The sequence below is a fragment of the Phyllobates terribilis genome, unplaced genomic scaffold (assembly GCF_046119375.1).
Source record: "Phyllobates terribilis strain yellow unplaced genomic scaffold, ASM4611937v1 Scaffold_5__5_contigs__length_657084704, whole genome shotgun sequence".
Lineage (NCBI taxonomy): Eukaryota > Metazoa > Chordata > Amphibia > Anura > Dendrobatidae > Phyllobates > Phyllobates terribilis.
The window spans coordinates 324,691,489-324,705,200 of NW_027362765.1; positions in this window are offsets into that span (position 1 = coordinate 324,691,489).

The following is a 13,712-nucleotide window of genomic DNA, read 5'->3' on the forward strand; positions in this document are numbered from 1 at the left end:
CCTGATCCCTGTTTCAAACGTCTCAACTCAGTCTCAGCTGATGCGACACGGTCAGGATCATCATATAATAGCCCCAAAGCAGAAAAAAAACTATCCACTGATCTGAAGCATGTATCACTAGGTTGCAAAGAAAAGGCCCACTCCTGAGGCTCTTTGCGCAAAAGTGACATTATGAACCCTATGCGCTGGGATTCATCCCCAGAGGACTTGGGTCTCAAACGAAAATACAATAAGCAAGCATTTTTAAATGAAAAAAATTCTCGGTGTTCACCAAAAAATAAATCCGGCAAACATACCTTAGGCTCCAAGAAATGTGCTCCAGGACAGTTACTCACGTGCTGACGGAGCTCGGCCACCTCCAGAGAGAGTCCCTGCAGGCGATGAGCCAAATCCTGAACCGACACCATGATGGAACAGAAAAATCTTTCCTTAGAGAATTTGCAGGCTGGACTTACTGTTATGTTCTGCTACCAGAGCTAAGGAAAGAGAGGAGATCTGTCCCTACGATAGAACTCAGCTTTATCCCTACGATGTAACAGGGGACCTGATCCTGCGATCAGACCTGCTAAAGTCCTAAGCTAGTCTGTACGGAGACCTATAGATGTGGGGAAGGAATCCCTACAAGTACTAAGGACTGGGAGGAAAATGGGACACCTCCTAACAGAAATAGTAGCAGACAGACGAACAAACAAAATATATAGAACATAGAGGTCCGTAGACCAAGCAAACTAACAGAGTTAGATACAGAGCACAGGCTAGCTAGAAAGTAGTTATACAATGAAGTCCAGCAAAGCCAGAAGGGCGGAGCAGGATTAAATAGGCCAACAAGGTCATGTGACCAGCAAAGGAAAAAACCTAAGAGCAAGGTTCTAACAGTTTTAGGGTTATGTTTGTTTGTTAATGTAGCAGAGTTGTGTGTGTTTATTAAGAATGTTTTTGTGTTAATATAGTAGAGTGTGTGATGATATAGCAGAGCTGTGGGTATATGAGTGTAGATGTGTCTGTTGATGTTTCAGAACTGTGTGTTGGTGTAGCAGATCTCTGTGTACATTGTAGGGGACATCATAGTGTGTCAGGTGATCTGTGTGAGGCATCATATAGTGTGGGGGGAAGTGTCTGTAGTGACAATCACAATGTGTGGAAGGATGGATTAAAGGAGGGGAATTATACTATTTTTGGCAGTCTGTGGTGGACATCATACTCTGTAGGGGGGTCTGTGTAAGACATCACTGTGTGTGTCTGGGGGGTCTGTAGAGGTCATTGCATTGTATTTGAGGGGTCTGTGAAGATCATCATTAGAGATGAGCGTTGTTCTACTCGAACTGTTCGCCAATCTCAAATTCGAGCTGTTTTGGGCGGTGTTCGAGCCGGTCGGCGAACACGAACAATTTGAGAAAAATTCGGCTGTTCGAGGTTATGTTCGATAACTGTTCGTGCACCAAAATCATAACTGGATTTTTTCTCAGTAATGATGAAAATTAATGTTAATACGCAGTTTGAGTGTACAGCGGGGCGGGGGCATGGATCTCTGCAGGAACAATGAAGATCTCCATTTTTTTTTCTCTTTCCCGCATTTGCAGTGGGGAGGTGCAATCTGTCAGCCTATCAGCAGCGCACACACGGAGCGAAGTGCTTTTTTTCACACAAGCAAGGGTATGTGTGATTGGCAGTGTATGTCACATGTCCTTGCCCTATAAGACCAAGCCATTTTCCCCGTCGCCACCATTTTCTCACTGCTGCAGCTGCGTGTTAGACGGCACCGCTGTTGCTGTGTGCGCTATACCTTGTTAATTTCAAGCCAATTTTCGCACAAATATACAGATAGCTTGGGAGTAGGGAATAGTTGTGATTGCAGTCCTTTTAAGGACTAGGTTACAGCATTTCCTACGACTTTTATCAGGCAGGTCTGTGCTCTTAAATAGATAGATTGTGGGAGTAAAGACTAATTGTAATTGGAGTCCTTTTCAGGACTAGGTTACATCAGTTCCTATCAGTTTTTGCCAGGCAGGTCTGTGCCAGTGCTGTGCAAGTTTTTTTCACAGCATTTGGCTGAATCTAGCAAAGCTAATCCTTTTTGGCCTATTGCAGAGTGTGTTAGTCAGTGGAGTAGCCTATCTGTGTTGCAAGATATACCACCTGTGTATAGAATACCAATTTTTTTACTGCACCTAGTGAAGTAAAATCTTTTGGGCATAGCATCATTCTATTAGTCCATCTATACTGACCTCCATCAGGTTGCAAACTGAATATAATTTTTTTCTGCATCTAGCTCTGAAAAAATATTTGGGCTTCTAGCAGTGTGTGGGACTTGGTCTATTAGTCCATCTATACTGACCTCCATCAGGTTGCAAATTAAAAATAATTTTTTTCTTCATTTAGCTCTGAAAAAATATTTGGGCTTCTAGCAGTGTGTGGGACTTGTTCTATTAAATCATAGAATCATAGAATGGTAGAGTTGGAAGGGACCTCCTGGGTCATCTGGTCCAACCCCCTGCTCAAAGCATGATTCACTAGATCATCTCAGACAGATGTCTGTCCAGCCTCTGTTTGAAGACGTCCATTGAAGGTGAACTCACCACCTCTCGTGGCAGCCTGTTCCACTCATTAATCACCCTAACTGTCAAAAAGTTTTTTCTAATATCTAATCTGTGTCTCCTCCCATTTAGTTTCATCCCATTGCTTCTAGTCTTTCCTTGTGCAAATGAGAATAAAGATGATCCTTCTACAATGTGACAGCCCTTGACATATTTGTAGACAGCTATTAAGTCTCCTCTCAGTCTTCTTTTTTGCAAGCGAAACATTCCCAAATCCTGCAACCGTTCCTCATAGGACATGGTTTGCAGACCAGTCACCATTCTGGTCGCTCTTCTCTGAACTTGCTCCAGTTTGTCTATGTCTTTTTTAAAATGTGGTGCCCAAAACTGTACACAGTATTCCAGATGAGGTCTGACCAAAGAGGAGTAAAGACCGATAATGACTTCACGTGATCTAGACTGTATGCTTCTGTTAATACATCCCAGAATTGTATTTGCCTTTTTTGCTGCTGCATCACACTGTTGACTCATGTTCAGTCTATGATCTATTAGTATACCTAAGTCTTTTTCACATGTACTGTTGCTTAGCTCTATTCCTCCCATTCTGTATATGCTTTTTTCATTTTTATTGCCCAGATGTAGTACTTTGCATTTTTCCCTGTTAAAAACCATTCTGTTGGTTGCTGCCCACTGCTCCAGTTTATTTAGGTCTTTTTGAATCCTCTCTCTCTCTTCTCTAGTATTAGCTATCCCTCCTAGCTTTGTGTCATCAGCAAATTTAATCAGTTTACCCTCAATACCTTCATCTAAATCATTGATAAAGATGTTGAACAATACAGGTCCCAGGACGGAGCCCTGTGGTACCCCACTTGAGACATTCATCCAGCTGGATGTGAAGCCATTTACAACCACCCTTTGAGTCCGATCACTAAGCCAGTTATGAATCCACCTAACAGTTGCCTGGTCCATTGCATACTTGGTCATTTTTTCAATAAGGATGGTGTGAGATACTTTGTCAAATGCTTTGCTGAAGTCAAGATATACTATATCTACAGCATTTCCCTGATCCACCCAGTCAGTGATTCTGTCATAGAAGGAAATTAAGTTAGTCTGACATGACTTGTTAGTTACAAACCCATGCTGACTCTGGTTAATCACTTCATTCTTATCCATGTACTTACATACATGTTGTTTAATAATTTGTTCAAAGATCTTTCCTGGTATAGAAGTCAGACTCACCGGCCTATAGTTCCCTGGGTCCACCTTCTTCCCCTTTTTGAAGATAGGAACAACATTTGCTCTTCTCCAGTCTTCTGGGACTTCTCCTGTTCTCCAAGAATTTTCAAAGATTATGGAGAGTGGTTCTAAAATTTCTTCTACGATCTCCTTCAGTACTCTGGGGTGTAATTCATCTGGACCTGGAGACTTGAACTCATTTATGTTAGCTAAATATTCCCTCACAATCTTTCTGTATACAGATAACTTGGATTCCTCTATTCCTTTAAAAGGACAGTGAAGATCAGTTGATGTTACATTTTGTTTCTGAGAGAAAACAGATGCAAAATAGGAATTAAAAAGTTCGGCCTTCTCAACATCCTCTCTTACCATTTCTCCATTTTCATCCTGTAAAAATCCTATAGCATCTTTGACTTTTCTTTTACTTTTGACATACCCCCAAAATCCTTTTTTATTGCTTTTGACATCTCTTGCAAGCCTTAATTCATTGTCAGCTTTAGCTAACCTGATACGTGCCCTGCAGGATCTGCAGACTGCATTATAATCTTCTTTAGATATGCCTCCCTCTTTCCATTTAATAAACATTTCTTTCTTTCTTTTTAGCATGTGTTTAAGTTCTGTGTTCATCCATCCTGGTTTCCTTAAATGCTTCCCATTCTTCCTACTTTTCGGGATTGTTAACGATTGTGCTTTGAGAATCTCATTTTTAAAAATTTCCCATCCTTCCTGGACATTTTTGTCCTTAAGGACATCCAGCCATTGGATCCCTCCTATTCTCTTTCTGAGTCTCTTAAAATCTGCCTTTCTAAAATCTAACCTTGAAGTTTGAGTCTTCACATGTCTTCCTCCTCTAGTTATACAAAATTCTATAATAGCATGATCGCTGCCTCCTAGGGTCCCAGCCACCTTTACCTCCTCAACCATTTCCTCCCTGTTTATAAGGATTAGATCCAAAGTAGCAGATCCCCTTGTTTTCTCCCCTACCTTTTGGAAGATAAAGTTGTCAGCAAGAGAGGATAAGAATTTGCTTGACCTGTTAGTTTTACTTGAGAGAGATTCCCAACAAATGTCTGGATAGTTGAAATCTCCCATGACCACTACGTCATATTTTTTGGAGAACTTGGTCATTTGATACATAAAGAGTTCATCCATATCTTCAGCTTGCCCAGGTGGCCTGTAGTAAATGCCTACAATGGTGTCCTTTCCGTTGTTCTCTCCTTGTATTCTTACCCAAACAGTTTCCACAGAACTCCCAGTCTCTGAAGCTTCAATCTCTGTGCAGATATACGCTTTTCTAACATACAATGCAACACCTCCTCCTCGTTTATCAAGTCTGTTTCTTGCAAATAAGTTGTATCCTTTTAGCCTTTTATTCCAATCATGTGTATCGTCCCACCAAGTTTCAGTGATTCCAATGACATCATATTCCTTTTCCTGCATTAGTAGTTCCAATTCTCCTTGTTTGTTGCCCATGCTTTGTGCATTTGTATAAAAACATTTTAGTTTGTGATTGGTTTCTCTTCCTCCCATATTTTTATTATTTAAATTGTTTTGTCTTTGTTCTTCCTTTCCACTTCCAGTAGCAGAGATCTCAATAGTATTTGTCAGCTGTATGGCTTTTTCTGGCCTTTTGCTTCCCTTCCCACATTGTTCTAGTTTAAAGCTCTTCTGATGAGTGTAGCAAGGCGACTTCCAAATACATGTTTTCCAGTCTTCGTAAGGTGCACCCCATCTCTAGCAAGTAGTCCATCGTATAGGTAATTCATTCCGTGATCCAGAAATCCAAATCCTTGTTGACGGCACCATCGACGTAGCCAGTTGTTCACCTGTAGAATCTTATTCCACCTCATTGTTCCATGGCCATCCACTGGGAGGATGGATGAGAAGACCACCTGCGCTCCCAATTCTTTCACTTTCTTGCCTAAGTCTTCAAAGTCACTGCAGATGGTTTCCAGGTCCTTTCTTGCGGTGTCATTTGTCCCCACATGTATTAGCAGGAATGGGTAGTGATCTGTAGGTCTGAAGAGTCTTGATATCCTGTCAGACACATCTTTAATTTTTGCTCCTGGAAGACAGCACATTTCTCTTGAGGTTATGTCTGGTCTGCAGATAGCGGCCTCTGTTCCTCTTAACAGGGAATCCCCCATGACCACCACTCTCCGTTTTTTCTTCACAACATTCTTCTTTCTCCATCCAGGAGGATTCTGAGGGCTTACAAGGTTATTCATTGCTGGCAAAGTCTTATTTTGCTGTATTTCTTCATGGTTCTCCTGCGTGAGAGCCTGGTACTGGTTCCTGAGCAGTATGGGTGCTGACTGCCTCTCGATCCTCCTGCTTCTGTGGGTCACATGCTTCCATTCCTCTGTTTCCTCAGGTGCAGTTCGAATTTCTTCTCTTTCTGAATCATGAAGAGATAATTCTGCTCTGTCTAAGAACTCTTCACCTTCCTTAATGATTTTCAAGGTAGTTAACCTCTCTTCTAGATTTCGCAACTTTTCCTCCAACAGGGACACAAGCTTGCATTTCTGGCATGTGAAGTTTGGCCTTTCCACTGGCAAGTCTGTGAACATGTAGCAGGATATGCAGTTCACCAAATGGCTCCTGGACTCTTCCATGTTCTTATTGTTAATGTTCTGAAAACAGTGAAAAAAGCTTAAAAAAAAAGCTTCAAAATGCGCGCGCCGGAAGGCGCGCGGTTTACCAATGTCCTCTTTTCAGCTCCAACAGCCAAAATCCAGTGTTCTTTGAGCTCGCGGAGACTCTTCACTTACCCCAAAATGCAGTGGGAATATGCAAATTATCTCCTCAGGACTCCTCCCCTGGTTTACCAATGTCCTCTTTTCAGCTCCAACAGCCAAAATCCAGTGTTCTTTGAGCTCGCGGAGACTCTTCACTTACCCCAAAATGCAGTGGGAATATGCAAATTATCTCCTCAGGACTCCTCCCCTGGTTTACCGATGTCCTCTTTTCAGCTCCAACAGCCAAAATCCAGTGTTCTTTGAGCTCGCGGAGACTCTTCACTTACCCCAAAATGCAGTGGGAATATGCAAATTATCTCCTCAGGACTCCTCCCCTGGTTTACCGATGTCCTCTTTTCAGCTCCAACAGCCAAAATCCAGTGTTCTTTGAGCTCGCGGAGACTCTTCACTTACCCCAAAATGCAGTGGGAATATGCAAATTATCTCCTCAGGACTCCTCCCCTGGTTTACCGATGTCCTCTTTTCAGCTCCAACAGCCAAAATCCAGTGTTCTTTGAGCTCGCGGAGACTCTTCACTTACCCCAAAATGCAGTGGGAATATGCAAATTATCTCCTCAGGACTCCTCCCCTGGTTTACCGATGTCCTCTTTTCAGCTCTAACAGCCAAAATCCAGTGTTCTTTGAGCTCGCGGAGACTCTTCACTTACCCCAAAATGCAGTGGGAATATGCAAATTATCTCCTCAGGACTCCTCCCCTGGTTTACCGATGTCCTCTTTTCAGCTCCAACAGTCCTTCTATACTGACCTCCAGCAGGTTGCAAATTGAATATAATTTTTTTCTGCATCTAGCTCTGAAAAAATATTTGGGCTTCTAGCGGTGTGTGGGACTTGGTCTATTAGTCCATCTATACTGACCTCCATCAGGTTGCAAATTAAAAATAATTTTTTTCTACATCTAGCTCTGAAAAAATATTTGGGCTTCTAGCAGTGTGTGGGACTTGGTCTATTAGTCCATCTATACTGACCTCCATCAGGTTGCAAATTAAAAATAATTTTTTTCTTCATTTATCTCTGAAAAAATATTTGGGCTTCTAGCAGCGTGTGGGACTTGTTCTATTAGTCCATCTATACTGACCTCCATCAGGTTGCAAATTAAAAATAATTTTTTTCTGCATCTAGCTCTGAAAAAATATTTGGGCTTCTAGCAGTGTGTGGGACTTGGTCTATTAGTCCTTCTATACTGACCTCCAGCAGGTTGCAAATTGAATATAATTTTTTTCTGCATCTAGCTCTGAAAAAATATTTGGGCTTCTAGCGGTGTGTGGGACTTGGTCTATTAGTCCATCTATACTGACCTCCATCAGGTTGCAAATTAAAAATAATTTTTTTCTGCATCTAGCTCTGAAAAAATATTTGGGCTTCTAGCAGTGTGTGGGACTTGGTCTATTAGTCCATCTATACTGACCTCCATCAGGTTGCAAATTAAAAATAATTTTTTTCTGCATCTAGCTCTGAAAAAATATTTGGGCTTCTAGCAGTGTGTGGGACTTGGTCTATTAGTCCATCTATACTGACCTCCATCAGGTTGCAAATTGAATAAAAAAATTTTCTGCATCTAGCTCTGAAAAAATATTTGGGCTTCTAGCGGTGTGTGGGACTTGGTCTATTAGTCCATCTATACTGACCTCCATCAGGTTGCAAATTAAAAATAATTTTTTTCTGCATCTAGCTCTGAAAAAATATTTGGGCTTCTAGCAGTGTGTGGGACTTGGTCTATTAGTCCATCTATACTGACCTCCATCAGGTTGCAAATTAAAAATATTTTTTTTCTTCATTTAGCTCTGAAAAAATATTTGGGCTTCTAGCAGTGTGTGGGACTTGTTCTATTAGTCCTTCTATACTGACGTCCAGCAGGTTGCAAATTGAATATAATTTTTTTCTGCATCTAGCTCTGAAAAAATATTTGGGCTTCTAGCGGTGTGTGGGACTTGGTCTATTAGTCCATCTATACTGACCTCCATCAGGTTGCAAATTAAAAATAATTTTTTTCTGCATCTAGCTCTGAAAAAATATTTGGGCTTCTAGCAGTGTGTGGGACTTGGTCTATTAGTCCATCTATACTGACCTCCATCAGGTTGCAAATTAAAAATAATTTTTTTCTGCATCTAGCTCTGAAAAAATATTTGGGCTTCTAGCAGTGTGTGGGACTTGGTCTATTAGTCCATCTATACTGACCTCCATCAGGTTGCAAATTAAAAATAATTTTTTTCTTCATTTAGCTCTGAAAAAATATTTGGGCTTCTAGCAGTGTGTGGGACTTGTTCTATTAGTCCTTCTATACTGACCTCCAGCAGGTTGCAAATTGAATATAATTTTTTTCTGCATCTAGCTCTGAAAAAATATTTGGGCTTCTAGCGGTGTGTGGGACTTGGTCTGTTAGTCCATCTATACTGACCTCCATCAGGTTGCAAATTAAAAATAATTTTTTTCTGCATCTAGCTCTGAAAAAATATTTGGGCTTCTAGCAGTGTGTGGGACTTGGTCTATTAGTCCATCTATACTGACCTCCATCAGGTTGCAAATTAAAAATAATTTTTTTCTTCATTTATCTCTGAAAAAATATTTGGGCTTCTAGCAGCGTGTGGGACTTGTTCTATTAGTCCATCTATACTGACCTCCAACAGGTTGCAAATTAAAAATAATTTTTTTCTGCATCTAGCTCTGAAAAAATATTTGGGCTTCTAGCAGTGTGTGGGACTTGGTCTATTAGTCCATCTATACTGACCTCCATCAGGTTGCAAATTAAAAATAATTTTTTTCTTCATTTATCTCTGAAAAAATATTTGGGCTTCTAGCAGCGTGTGGGACTTGTTCTATTAGTCCATCTATACTGACCTCCAACAGGTTGCAAATTAAAAATAATTTTTTTCTGCATCTAGCTCTGAAAAAATATTTGGGCTTCTAGCAGTGTGTGGGACTTGGTCTATTAGTCCATCTATACTGACCTCCATCAGGTTGCAAATTAAAAATAATTTTTTTCTGCATCTAGCTCTGAAAAAATATTTGGGCTTCTAGCAGTGTGTGGGACTTGGTCTATTAGTCCATCTATACTGACCTCCATCAGGTTGCAAATTGAATAAAAAAATTTTCTGCATCTAGCTCTGAAAAAATATTTGGGCTTCTAGCGGTGTGTGGGACTTGGTCTATTAGTCCATCTATACTGACCTCCATCAGGTTGCAAATTAAAAATAATTTTTTTCTGCATCTAGCTCTGAAAAAATATTTGGGCTTCTAGCAGTGTGTGGGACTTGGTCTATTAGTCCATCTATACTGACCTCCATCAGGTTGCAAATTAAAAATAATTTTTTTCTTCATTTAGCTCTGAAAAAATATTTGGGCTTCTAGCAGTGTGTGGGACTTGTTCTATTAGTCCTTCTATACTGACCTCCAGCAGGGTGCAAATTGAATATAATTTTTTTCTGCATCTAGCTCTGAAAAAATATTTGGGCTTCTAGCGGTGTGTGGGACTTGGTCTATTAGTCCATCTATACTGACCTCCATCAGGTTGCAAATTAAAAATAATTTTTTTCTGCATCTAGCTCTGAAAAAATATTTGGGCTTCTAGCAGTGTGTGGGACTTGGTCTATTAGTCCATCTATACTGACCTCCATCAGGTTGCAAATTAAAAATAATTTTTTTCTGCATCTAGCTCTGAAAAAATATTTGGGCTTCTAGCAGTGTGTGGGACTTGGTCTATTAGTCCATCTATACTGACCTCCATCAGGTTGCAAATTGAATAAAAAAATTTTCTGCATCTAGCTCTGAAAAAATATTTGGGCTTCTAGCGGTGTGTGGGACTTGGTCTATTAGTCCATCTATACTGACCTCCATCAGGTTGCAAATTAAAAATAATTTTTTTCTGCATCTAACCCAGCCAATAGTTTTGGCCTAATACCACAGTTTGGCCACTCAGCTCTGCTCGGTTACCATCCATTGCTTTTTTGTGCAAACAACTCCAGAGTTGTGAATTAGTTAACCACCAAAATGAGTGGAAAAAGGCCTGCTGCTGGTGGAAAGGGGAATAGGCGTGTTGGGAAGGGGAAAAAAGGTTGTGTCCGTGGGGTAGGTGCAGAAGAAAGACCATCTTCCAGCCAAACTAAAATGTCTACTTCTTTTAGCGGACAATGTGATAAGATCCCTTTCTTACGGCCACGCCAATCGCTACAAATTCCAGATGAGGCACAAAAACAGCAGGTGCTTCAACGGATATCAAGTGCTCCTTTAAGTGGGCTCTCCTCCACATCAACTTCAACATCACAAATACTCCAGTCCTCAAAGGTGTCACCCAAATCGCACTTGCTTCCTCACAGCTCCCAAATCTCCAGCTGCCCGTCTGAGTATGAGGTAGAACAGATGGTTGAGTCTGCAGAGCTGTTTACTCATACTATAGCCTGGGAATCAGAGGTCGACTCCAGCGCTTCTGTGAATCCAGACGAGGAAATGATCTGCACTGATGCCCAGAATCTTTATGAGTCGGATCCAGGACCAGACGCAGAAGGTTCTGACCATAATGTAGACCCTCATTCCCAAACTGTAACTCCTGTTGGTGGAGACAATGAGGAAGACGATGATAAGACTCAAATACCTGATTGGAGCGACAACTTTAGTTTTTTGTCAGGGCAGGAACAGGTTGGCTCTGAGGACGACGGGTGTGATAACGCACAGGGTGATGATGATGAGGTCGGAGATCCCACTTACTGTCAACCCACAGTCAGCCAAGAGATGAGGTCAGCAGAGGAGGTGGAGGAAGATGCTAGTGACGACGAGGTCAGGTTGCGCCTTCATGGACAGAGACGTAGTACTGGAAGCACGTCAACAACTGCATCCTCAAACACAACTCTGCCTCTCACCACAAGTCGTGGTGGCTCTTCAGGTCGCATGGGTGCTAAGCCTTGCATAGCCTGGGCATTTTTTCAGATCGATAAAGATGACCCAACTCGTGTTATCTGTAACATTTGTCAGCAAAAGCTAAGTAGAGGCCAAAAAATACATAGTTTGAGTACTTCATGCATGAACCGGCACATGGACATGAAGCATAAGTTGCAGTGGGAAGCTCAGTGTGCTACAATGCGGTCTAGCCGGCCGGGCCAACCACCGTCTGCCATATCTTGTGCATCCGCGGCCTCTTCATCCTCTGTGACTGGGGGGACAGCAGTCACACCTGTTTTGGGGCGCAGACCTGCCACCTCTTTACCCGCAACAGCCAGCGTGATTGGCAGGTCATCATTTTCTTTGGAGGTGGTAACACCAGCTGGTCTTGAGCGCTGTCCGACATCGATAGCACCACCTTTGGATCAAGGCAACCTAACATGTCCGCCTGCATCTTCCTCACAGACCGGCAGTTTGCCGGGGACACCCTTATCAACCCCGTCTAAGCACAATAGCCAGCCCTCGGTCCCTCAGATGTGGACAAGTAAAAGACCATTTCCTCCTAGCCATGAGAAAGCTAAGAGGTTGAATTTCACCATCTGCAAGCTCTTGGCTACAGAAATGTTGCCTTTCCGCCTGGTGGACACAGAGGATTTTCGAGACCTTATGTCCGTCGCAGTGCCCCAGTACCAGATGCCCAGTCGGCACTACTTCTCAAAGAAAGGTGTGCCTGCGCTCCACCAGCATGTCGCACACAACATCACCGCTTCTTTGAGAAACTCTGTGTGTGACAGGGTGCATTTCACCACAGACACTTGGACGAGTAGGCATGGACAGGGGCGTTACATGTCGCTGACTGGGCACTGGGTAACTATGGTGACAGCAGGACAAGGGGCTGCTGTCCAAGTCTTGCCGTCCCCACGAGTTGTGCGTCAATCCTCTTTATGTCATTTTTCCTCCACTGCTTCTGCCTCCTCAACCTCCTCTCGGTCTTCCACCTGCACCCAAAGCCTGTCTGGTCATGCCACAAGCTTTCTAACTGCGCAGAAGGGATCCTGCACACCTCCTTACTATGCTGGCAGTAGGGCTCAACGTCATCAGGCGGTTTTTACATTGAAATGTCTGGGAAATGTGAGTCACACAGCTGAGGAGTTGTGGTCAGCTCTGGAGAACCAATTTCATGAATGGTTGTCTCCACTGGACCTGAAACCAGGGAAGGCCGTGTGCGACAATGCTGCAAACCTGGGTGCGGCCCTTCGCCGGGGCAATGTCACACACGTGCCTTGTATGGCTCACGTGTTGAACCTGGTTGTCCAGCAATTTTTAGCCCACTATCCCAGACTAGATGGCCTTCTGCAGAGGGCACGGTCGCTGTGTGCTCACTTCCGCCGTTCGCATCCCGCAGCTCAGCGACTTACATCTCTACAGAAGTCGTTGGGCCTGCCACTTCACCGGCTAAAATGCGATGTGCCTACCCGGTGGAATTCAACTCTGCACATGTTGCAGCGACTGTGGCAGCACCGACAAGCCCTGGTGCAATACGTTCTGACGTATAGCCTGGGCCAACGAGATTCAGAGGTGGGGCAAATCACGCTGGAGGAGTGGTCTCAGATCAGGGACCTATGCACCCTTCTGCACAGTTTTGAAATGGCGACGAAGATGTTTAGTGCTGACGATGCCATTATCAGCATGACTAATCCGGTGATTTACATGCTGGAGCACATGTTAAACAGAATTCGGAGTCAGGTGGTGGCACAAGAGGTGGTGGAGGAAGTAGAGGAGGAGGAGTTGTATGCGGAAGGGCTAACATCTGCAAGGTCCAGACGGTCGGCAGCACCAAGGCGGCAGGCATGTGAGGGTGGGGGAGATGATTTTACCAGGGCGCATGGTAGCAGCCAAACTAGTGAGGAAGGTGCAGGAGCCCAGGAAGAAGTGGAGGACGAACTGATGGAAGACTCATCAGATGAGGGAGACCTTGATCACATTTCTGTTGTGCGAGGTTGGGGGGAGAGGACAGAGGAAGGAAGCATGATTGCTACCTCGCCACCAACACAACAGGGACTTGGTGCTCCTGGATGCGCAACACACATGAGTGCCTTCTTGCTGCACTACCTGCAACATGACCCTCGAATTGTGAGAATTAGAAATAATCCTGACTACTGGGTTGCCACACTGTTAGATCCCCGGTACAAAAGTAAATTTGCAGAAATTATTCCTGCCATAGAAAGGGATGCACGCATGCAGGAGTATCAGCAGAGACTGTTGCAGAATCTTACATGTGCTTTTCCACAAAATACCAGTGGTGCACGTAGTG